Below are 10062 nucleotides of genomic sequence, written 5' to 3'. Positions count from 1 at the left end.
AAAGTGTTCTTCAGAGTTGGAATCTCATGATAAAAAAAACTACGCTCCTTAGGGCGTGGCCAGATAAATGATGGGATGAATCCGCTAGCATATGAGTTTTCCGGTAGCCGTGATGAATTCCTGAAGGAGAAAGTAAATTTCTTTGCTTGCTTTGTCAAGGCAGCTAGTACGGAATGAAAGAAGAACTGAAGTTTTTAGTTCAAGTCAGGCCCAAATTTTAAAACCTTCCTTACCTTACTAAGGTCGCCTTAGAACTCGCAAGGAGGCCTTAGTTCAATTTTGGAACGTTCCCTACTGAGGCTTCCTTACGAAACGCTCCCTTGATGTCTCCTTACTGCAAGGTCGCTCGCGGGCTACCTTGATGCGACCTCACCGGTTACTACAAGAAGTGCTGGAGGGCGGGGTAACTTCCCCAGCAGTGGAAGACTGCCAAGACAATCCTCATCCCCAAACCGGGCAAGCCACCGAACACGGACAACCTCCGGCCCATCTCGCTCACGTCCTGCGTGGGCAAGGTGTTGGAGCACGTCCTCATGTGTAGGTGGCAGGACTACCTGGAGGAGTCAGGACTGTTACCCCGCCACGATCATCGGGTTTCGGCGTTGCCTCGGCACCCAAGACGCGATGATTCTGTTGAAGAATGAGGTCATTGACGGCAACCTAACGAAAGACAATAAAGCCATCCTGGGGCTGGACCTGCAGAGCGCCTTCGACAAAGTGAAGCACTCTGCGATCCTAGCCCAGGTGTCCAGACTGAACATGGGCGCAAGAACCTATAACTATATCAAGAACTTTCTGACAGGCCGGACCACAGAGCTCTGCGCCGGCGATCTGCGACTCCAAGAGAAGAGGCTCGGCAGTGTCGGGACCCCCCAGGGCTCGGTCATCTCGCCGTTGTTATTCAACCTCGTTATGATCGGGGTTGCCGAGCGGCTCTCTCGAGTCGAGGGGGTCCGGCACACCATCTACGCCGATGACATCATTCTGTGGGTTACGGGAGGCAGCGATGGTCACATCGAGAGCACGCTGCAAGAGGCTGTCGACACTATCGAAGACCAGCTAAACGGATCGGCTTGATCTGCTCGCCGAGCAAGTCGGAGCTGCTGGTGTTACGACCGAAATACGTAAGGCGAAACAAGAGCGAGCCCAGGGATTACGAGGCGATAAAGATCGTGACGAGGAGCGGCCAGGTGATCCCGGAGGTCGATAAGATACGGGTTCTCGGTATGATTATAGACAAGCGTCACGGCAACGGCGAGACCGTTTCCCGCCTTACAGCCAAGATCACCAACGCAGTGCGTCTCATCAGACGGGTCGCCAACCGCAAGGCCGGGATGAAGGAGGAGAGCTTGATTCGGCTTGTGCATTCCTTCGTAATCAGCCACGTCGCCTACGTTGCAGCCTTCTATAATTGGATGCAGTGCGAAAAGAATAAGATCAACGCCCTGATACGCCGAGCGTACAAGGCGGCGCTCGGGCTGTTCGAGTGCACAAGCACCGACAAGCTCCTGAGCCTGGGGGTACACAATACCCTCGAGGAAATTGCTGAAGCGCAACGATCCGCCCAGCTGGAGCGGCTCTCTACGACCGAGACCGGTAGGCGCATACTGCAAGACTTGGCCTTCACGCCTTCGGCGAAGGCGAGCAGCGACGCTCCTGTCCCGGACGAGACCCGGCGCCGGATTCTGGTAGATCTCATCCCGAGGAACATGAATCCGGAGTTTGACAAGGAGAGAAGAGCGGCGAGGGCCAAGGCCCTCATCGACTTGTACGCCAAGGACGAGCACGCCAGGTTCGTGGACGCGGCCGAATACCAGGGAGACAGCGAGGCATTCGTGGCTACCGTCATCGAGGCGTCGTCTGGCGCGACGAGGGCGGCGGCGAGCGTTCGGGTCCGACAGGCGTGCCAGGCGGAGGAGGTGGCCATAGCCCTGGCCATTGCCGACCCCGGGTGCCAGACAGTGTTGTGCGATTCCAGGAGTGCCGTGCGGAATTATGCCAAGGGCAAAGTGTGTGGTGAGGCTGTGCGCGTTCTGTGCTCGGCCGACCTCCAACGAGAGAACAGGTGTGTTAAAATAAAGTGGTTCCCGGCGCACGCGGGCAACGAGGCGTCGGCCAAGCACGACAACCACAACGAGACGGCACACGCAGTGGCGCGAGCGCTAACCAACCGCGCCGCTGCAACCGACCGTCCACTGTGTTGTAGCCCCAAGGACCGTATGACGACGTTCAACGAACTTACACAGTTCCACCGCTTGGCTCGAAGGACTCTCCCACCCCCGCATCCGGGGCTGAGCCGAGCGGAGGCGGTGCTGTTCAGACAACTGCAGACTGGGTCCTTACCCACCCCAGTGTTGATGAAATATGTGTACCCGCAAGTGTATGCGAGTGATGTGTGCCGCGTGTGCCAGCGGGAGAGGGCCACCCTAACGCACATTCTATGGGACTGCACCAAGTTCCCCAACGAAGCGTCGACAAGTACAACGATTCCGCCGCGGCTCGCGGCTGCGGCGAAGTGCTATGACCAAGAAATCCAAACCTGGGCCGTCCAGCAGGTCTTGGCGGCTCTTGAAAGACAAAGGCCGAGCGAAACCGCCGGGACGTTGCCCCCAAGGGCGACCGAACGCGGGAGTAGCACGCGCCGTAGTCGAGTAAAGACCACCCGCTGAGAAGACGTAAGGGCCCGCGTCACGGCGCCACTTAATGGTGGTATCGCGCTGCAGGCGACTAAATAAGTTGCTTCCCCCCTCAACTGGACGCACACTTCTCCGCAGCACTCGGCACACGCCTCGTTAGGCCGCGCGGAACGCTGGGAGCTCCGTCCGGCGGTGCTGCGGGTGGAACGCGACGGCTATGGCGTCCGAATTTATTGCTTCGTACGACAGTTGGGCGGACTTTGCTCTGTTTTGCCTGCGGGTGGACGACTTCATGTGCGGCGACGTGTACACAGTGTACAGATATCCGTCGCTCACGATGAGGCAGCCGCGAGACCGCCTCAACCGGCCGATGGAGCTGTACAGCGACGACGAGTTTTCATTCCGCTACCGCTAGCAATGGGGGCGGATATTTGATCGCCGCTATCTGTGCAACTGCGAATGACAATACCTAACACAACTTTTCACCGCAGTATCATCCCCTTTCTCGCATGTGAAAGTTTATTTCAGCTATAATTGCCGTTTGAGAGATCGGTGATCGAGACATCTGCCGTAGCATGTTTCGATGCTTCCGAGCAGGTACCGCCATCTTTCGGCCGCTCGGCGCACCGCGCCCCGCGATGACCGGTCGGACCAGCGAACCTGCGCGGCTGTTCAGCGTAGTGTTAGCGTCGACGCAGATATCTGATCGCCGCCCTTTAAATAAGCGCTGATAACGATCCCTAGCACAATTTTTCATCGCACTAACACCTACTTTATCGCACTTGGAACTTCTTTTGACGGTTGACGGTGGTCGGCGACCTCGTCAACGTTTCGCAGCCCACGGTCAGCAATGGGCTCTGGGAAGTTACGCAGGCGGTGTGCTTGCGCCTGTTCCCGAAGTACGTCGGCTACCAAACGCAACAAAGAGGAAACGCTAATGACGCGGAGTTGTTTTACATCACGCGAGCACACGTTGGGCATGCTGTTGTATTCGTCTCTTCCACACTTTAGGTTTCGCTTGCAGCAACATGGCGTTGCTCTTGTTGCACTCTACAAAGTATTTGTATGTTCGTACCAGTTCTTGGAGAAGTTCTTTTTTTTTTTCTTCTGTGTAATCCACTTTCCCGGGCATGGTTACACTGGCGCTACGCTCGCACAAAACGTTGGCTTGCACGTTTCGACGCTAAATGCGATGTCAGGGAGGATTTTAGAGAAGCAAAGGTCTAGCTTTGCCTGTAGTGCCAGAAAAAGCATAGTGGCGGCGTCGGCCGCCACTATGCTTGATGGCGCTTGATGGCGCTGTAAACACGGCTTTGTAAACATGGCGGATGCTTTTTGCACAGGCCGCTTGAGCTCCTTAATAACATGGCTGCCCTCGCAAGGCGGCCGCCGGCTCGCTGGTCCCATGGCTGCTCCACGGCCGGACTCGACTCTCCTCCTCCCGCGCGCGAAAGGGGCGTCGAGTCCGGCCGTGGCTGCTCCTGCTGGTTCCTGGCTGGCACGCTGGTCGCGTGTTTACTTGCGCCGCGCTAGTGAAGTGATGTTACGCCAGGTGACCAGATGGCCTCGACTGGCACAGACCACAGTGAGCAGCAAGTGAGAACAAATCGTTTATTGACATCCGCAAGTTTACAGAGGCCAGGACATCATTTCATTTCGATCGCTGCAATTGTACGTCGTTTTCGTGACAACATTTTTTTTTTGCCATAACAACTCGTTCACTTGCGCTAAGATTTCGAACGAAGGGCACGAATGAGGTATTGACGGCGACAACGGTTTCGTTTGCACCGTCTTTCAAGCGGAGTGCATAACACTCACCTTCTGTTGGAAGAATCAAATATTCTGGCCTCGACAGCTGTCTTCCGATGCGGAATTTCCCACATTTGTCACTCAACAAGCACTCAATTCCCGTGTTTTGCCAGTCCTCTCAACAACTGATGGACGCAAAAGCACATAACAGCAATAACAGTCACGAAACCAGTGCTCCGCGCACATAGAAACGGTGGGCCGTTGCAGCGGTTTCAATTTGAATTGGCGGCTTTGTGGTTGCGAATTCAGAGACGAGGTGGTGCACCAGTCGGCTGGTAGCGTTGGACTTCGCATGTCAAAAGAAGAACATTAACGGTGTGCGGTGGTCGTTCACCGGCGCCTTTCCGAGCAAGGAGTAGCAGACGACGCGCCGAGACCGATCTCAACGCTACCGCAGCGCCACCGCCTGGTCGGCGACAGACCCGGCCCGCGCCGCTGTGCTTGGAAGGCCGCGCTCTTTGCCAACTGACCTAATCTAAAAACGTTGGCTGGTAGTAAAAAGTTGCGCGCATTTTTGCTCAACGGATGTTTGATGTGGAACTTGTTAATAATATTTTTAAATAACACATTGTAAGCGAACTGTGTGGGCTCTTTGAGTCACGGAATGAATGTTTTGTATTCTATATCGAAAGTAACCTTTCGCTTGCGCCGTCTGGTGGACTTGATGGTCGAAAAGTGCCCTGTAGGTTGATCACGTGGGGCGTCGATTTTTACGCCGCCTATAGGGAAACCAGGGAACGTCCAAGCTTGCGAGGCCTGGCGATGTTGACAAAAATCAACGTGAGACTGTTGCCAGACTAGATTTGACTCACAAGCAACTGTAGTAACCGACCGGTACAATTTGTTTCAAGAACTGCGCAATAAGCAAACATTAAATATATATGCCCGTATAAATGTAAAACACGACAAATTGCATGCCTATCACGGCTAATGAAGGCAAATTTTAAGAACAAATTGCGCTTACCCTCGCACCCATGTGCACGAATGGCTTCTTGACGGGAGTAAGGGAGCCCTTTGGTAAGGAAGGTTGAAGGAGGCTTTAAAAATGAGAATCGGAGCCGCAAGGTAGCCTTACTGTAAGGGAGCATGAAGGGCTCCTTCAGTAAGGTGAGGAAATGGGGTAAGGTAAGGAAGGTTTTAAAATTTGGGCCTAAGGCGCTCGAATGGAAGAGTAAGGTAACCTTTTCTTTGCTGTGTGAAACGGCGGCATTCAAACAAACACTGTTCTAGTGATTGGGGTTGATTACAAAGCAAGCATGCGTCTGTTAATGCCAATCCTGACCTGCTCAAATATACGTTTAATTTTGGAAGGTGGCATCTCATGGCTTGGAGAGCCACTTCGCACTGGCGGGAAATACGAAATGATGAATTCCATTTGAATTTTAGGTGAGCATACTCTGGTCTATCGAAAATACCGTTGGACCGCCCCCTAAGTAAGAAATATCTACGAAGACGTGCCGCAGTTATAGCTGCGACATTTGGACAAACATTTAGTATCGGGCCACCATGGCGAAACCCCTAATGAGTCCATCGTGGTCTCTGGCCCGAGCTGCGAACACAAGCTCGAAATGTCATTACATTTTCTTCTTTCATTGATACGTTTATTTGTAGCTCAGGCTGCAAGCGTACACAAAAGGGAAACGAAGTACTAGGGAAAAAAATATTTGAAAAAAAAAAAAAAATAAAGCACCCGTGCGGAAATTGTCTTCCATACACCGGACGCGCCATTGACCCTGCTGTCTCTGACTTCATTACCCCGACATGTTCGGGCCACGCTCATCCTACTGCTGCGGTTGCGATGATTCTGTAGGCTAAACCGTTCTTCTACGTTACTATCTATCAGGCATGGCTAGAGTGCCGTCCGACGACATTCGAATTGTTAATACTAGGCTAGCATCTGCCAAAACGTCTCAGTGTAGACGTCCCAGAAGAACACAGCGTCCCGGCACAACACAAAACGTTTTGCAGCGGACACGAAAAAAGTACATTGACATCACCCCGTACACCATTCGCGTCCTGCCATTTGAAGATGTTAATCGGGTGACATATGACGTTTTTGTTCTCCTAGGATTGTTGAGCTTGTGGAAGTGCCGCATGATTGATCGGCATGCGGAACCCCCTAGGCCGACCAAGTGCATTTTTCGGGAATAGGCGGCGTTGGTGCGGAACGTTTATGCTGCGGCGAGTGATCCACCGGAGTGGCTGCCTCTTTTGGATGCGTGCGTTTGCTTGCCTGAGTTTTCATCTTTGTTCGACTGATGACCTTGCCCTTTGCTGTCTCTTAGTGTTTCTATTGCGTGTTAAGTGTGTTGTCTTCTAAAGTTCTCTAAAATGTCCGTGCATTAAAGAAAAAAAAAGTCGTTAAAGTGTAGAGGTTACGTCTTAGCTTCTTGATCCCGAGGGTGGTGGTTCAAGACCAGCTTTTCCCTCGGTTATTTTTTTGTCATCTTTAAATTGAACTATACTTTTTATGGATTAGGTTAGTTTTGGTGTTTTAAATTATTTGTTTGTGTGCGTTAGGTGACGTTATGTCATGTTTAGGTTAGATTGCCTAGATTTACGCTATCTAGAGCGATGTAGTGCCAGACGCGCCAATTTTATCACAAAACGCCGGTGGACGTCGATATAGTGGAGTGCTTATAATACCGTCGGACGGCACTCAAGACACGGCCTTCCCCCCCATGTCGCCACCAAAGTATCCATGCGTGCGTAGACATTGGGATAAAAGCATTAGATCTCCATGCTTCATGCAACGTGTGGTGAGGTTAAAAAAACATTGCATGCCCTTCCACTCTGTGAAGATGGATGACCAAAGGAGCTGGGCGAAGTCCAAGGGGGGCAAGAAACAAAACACGTTGGTTCGTAATTGGTGATTGAGCATACTTCCTAGCCAATCAGCTAAATGAAGCTTGGAGGGACTCGAAGTTTAGTTTGGCTGGCCGTTTGCCTCCCGCGTTGTAAGCCCCTTTTTGTCTGTAGCACACCAACCCTAACTACGCGACCGCGGAGGACAGCAGCCAGGTCCAGGGTGTCGAACCGGAATTTTTTCGGGTTTGGTTCGGATTCCGGTTGAAGCCTTTCGGGTTTAGTTCCGGGTTCGGTACGGAGCACCATTCTGTTCCGGTTCGTACGGGTTAACGGGTTCGAAGACAGAAAGCAGGAATATTTTTCGTGTTTAATTTTTTTCTGTGCTGTGTTTTCGTTTCATTGTAACGACGGTATAAAAAACTAATTTATATTCTATGTTTCTTTGTGCAATTGTTTTTATTTGGGAAATTATTCAAAGAGACACTGCAACCCTTTTTTCAACTTTTTTTGACATCTCAAATGCTTCCTGAATGAAGTTAACCAGCATATCAAATACTAAGTTTAGAGGGTCGCAAAGCACCTCAGACAAAAATTGGTGCTCTATGCCCATCACGTAACATGAAAACTTTTTAAAAGATTTTTCTCTCTTTCTAATCTACCACCACCAGAATTAAGTCATTAAAGCGAGGGAGCGGCTATTGGCCGGACTTCCTTCAGCTGCAGCAATGAACGCATTTGATAGCCACTTTAAAAGATCCCGCCATCTCCACGAAGTGAATGGTGATGAGAGGGGCGAAGCTAAAATTCTTATCTGTAAAACCGTGAAACATTCGCGCACACATCATATAAAGACTCCACACGTCAAGCTTTTCACCGCTCCGTTGACAAGCCCGTCGACGACTTCGATGTTTGTGGTGATTATGTAGGGCTTGTTTGGGACAATGAGAACCTCCATGGGTAAGTTGGCGAATTCGGTGTGTGACATTTTAGCCACCTTGGCCGTCGCCTTCTGCAGAGCACGCACCCCCGGTGCGTGTCTTCAGCTCGCAGGCGACGAACGACAACCTCTTTTTCTTCCTCGCCTGCTTGTCGGGTAGCAAGGAACTCGTTGAACGTTTTGACCTCTTCGGCCAATCTTTGGTTGGCCAATCCCTAGGGGGAGCCTGCCGCAATCATCATCAATGTGCCGCCGTGTACGGCCGGGACAGGGCCCGAGCAAGAGGAGCTTCGCCCCTAAAATTTGAGATGCATGCACTATATCAGTCGCGGAAGGCTTGTACCAAAGCTAAGGTGGAGAATTCCTTTCTATGTAAGCCCTGAAGGACACACCGCCACGTATTGCATTAGGTTGGCAATTATTTACATGTGCAGTCATCACGTTCTAGAGTGGTAGTAGAAGTCATCGTCGTATCCATCTATATTGTCGTCTTCCTCATGCATGACTGTGTCACAGAATTGCGCGAGGCAGTAATTTAGTGGCCGAGGCCTCGGACGGGAGGAGCGACAAACAACTCCCCCCTGGATACGAATGTAGGATGTGGTTCGGACCTGCTAACCGGCGATAGGTCCACGCCTGAGTGGCCGCTGGCGTGAGGCACGAGACGGGGCACGGGAAAACAGTTTCACAACAACGGACATTTACTTCACATTCACGGGAAATTCAAAACAGACCGACAGAAGGTTTGACGAGTGAATAAGACAATGCAGTTGACACCCCGTTGGGGTCAGAGCTTCCAAGATACCAACACGAAGTACATTAATCACAATGAAAGAAACGGTACACGCCGTTACGAGCCCGAGGAGGAGGCGACAGTAAATGAAGGGGACAGTAGAGTGTACAATAGGCGGGGTTGGAGGCTTCCCCCAACTACTAACAATAGGCCCGCTAGAAACACATACAGCGTGGTACACTGAAGGAGGCGGATAAGAAGCCCGTGCAGTCCGCTTAGGGAAATACAACACAGAAGATGAATAGGAAGAGTCCGAGGAAAGGTGGAGAAGGGGAGAACGTCTTAGCTGAGGTCCGGCCGATGGTCTCGCCGGGGTGACGGAGGCTGTCGGTCGTCTGTGGTGGGGCGCCGCTGATCAGCGACGCAATTTGGGTGAAATCCGGCCGCGCACTGTCGCCTCCTTGAGGAATCTTCGGGGGCGCGAAGTTCACCGCCATCGCCGCTCGGCCTCCCCAGCACAGCACGGGCCGACGCCGCGTCCCGGCCGTACGTCCGGCCACCACCAGTTCTCAGCCCATTCTCCCCGGAAACCCCGCACTGCACCGCGCACACAGTCCACCGGGCCGCGCGTCTTCCAAGAATTCCCGGGGCGCAGCCTTTTGCAGGCCGCGGCACTCTCGCCCAACTCTCTCCCCGAAACACATGGCCAGCCGACCCGGGTGCGACAATGGCGGCGAGAACATTCTCCGCTACGCGGTACGGCTCCTCTCGGCCCGAAAATGGCGAGCGGCAAGAAAACCCGTCAAGGAGGGACATGAATTTCGCGACAGACTGGCGGCCCATGATCGTTTTGTCGCACGCTTTCACATTTTTCCGAAAGTGGAGCGCGTCGGCACGGGACAGAACGTGCGGCAACCGGCTCCGCGAACTCGGTGTATGTATCGCGAGCTGTCTTGTGCAGCTACCCCCTTGAGGCGCGGACGAACGTGGTCTGTTTTCTTGGCATTTTTTTCGGAGCGCCACGCGCAAGCCTGGATGACGCCAGGCCCTCCACGTGAGGCGCGTGCTCACGAGCGCAGTAAGCGGCGGGAGTAACTATGACGCGGGGTTTCCTGATATGGCATCCGTAAAGGCCCGAG

Source organism: Haemaphysalis longicornis, unplaced genomic scaffold (assembly GCF_048455015.1).
Source record: "Haemaphysalis longicornis isolate Haplotype H1 unplaced genomic scaffold, Haemaphysalis longicornis Haplotype H1 scaffold_3, whole genome shotgun sequence".
Taxonomy (NCBI): Eukaryota; Metazoa; Arthropoda; class Arachnida; order Ixodida; family Ixodidae; genus Haemaphysalis; species Haemaphysalis longicornis.
The sequence above is the reverse complement of the archived record's forward strand: the minus strand, read 5'-3'. Positions refer to the sequence as shown.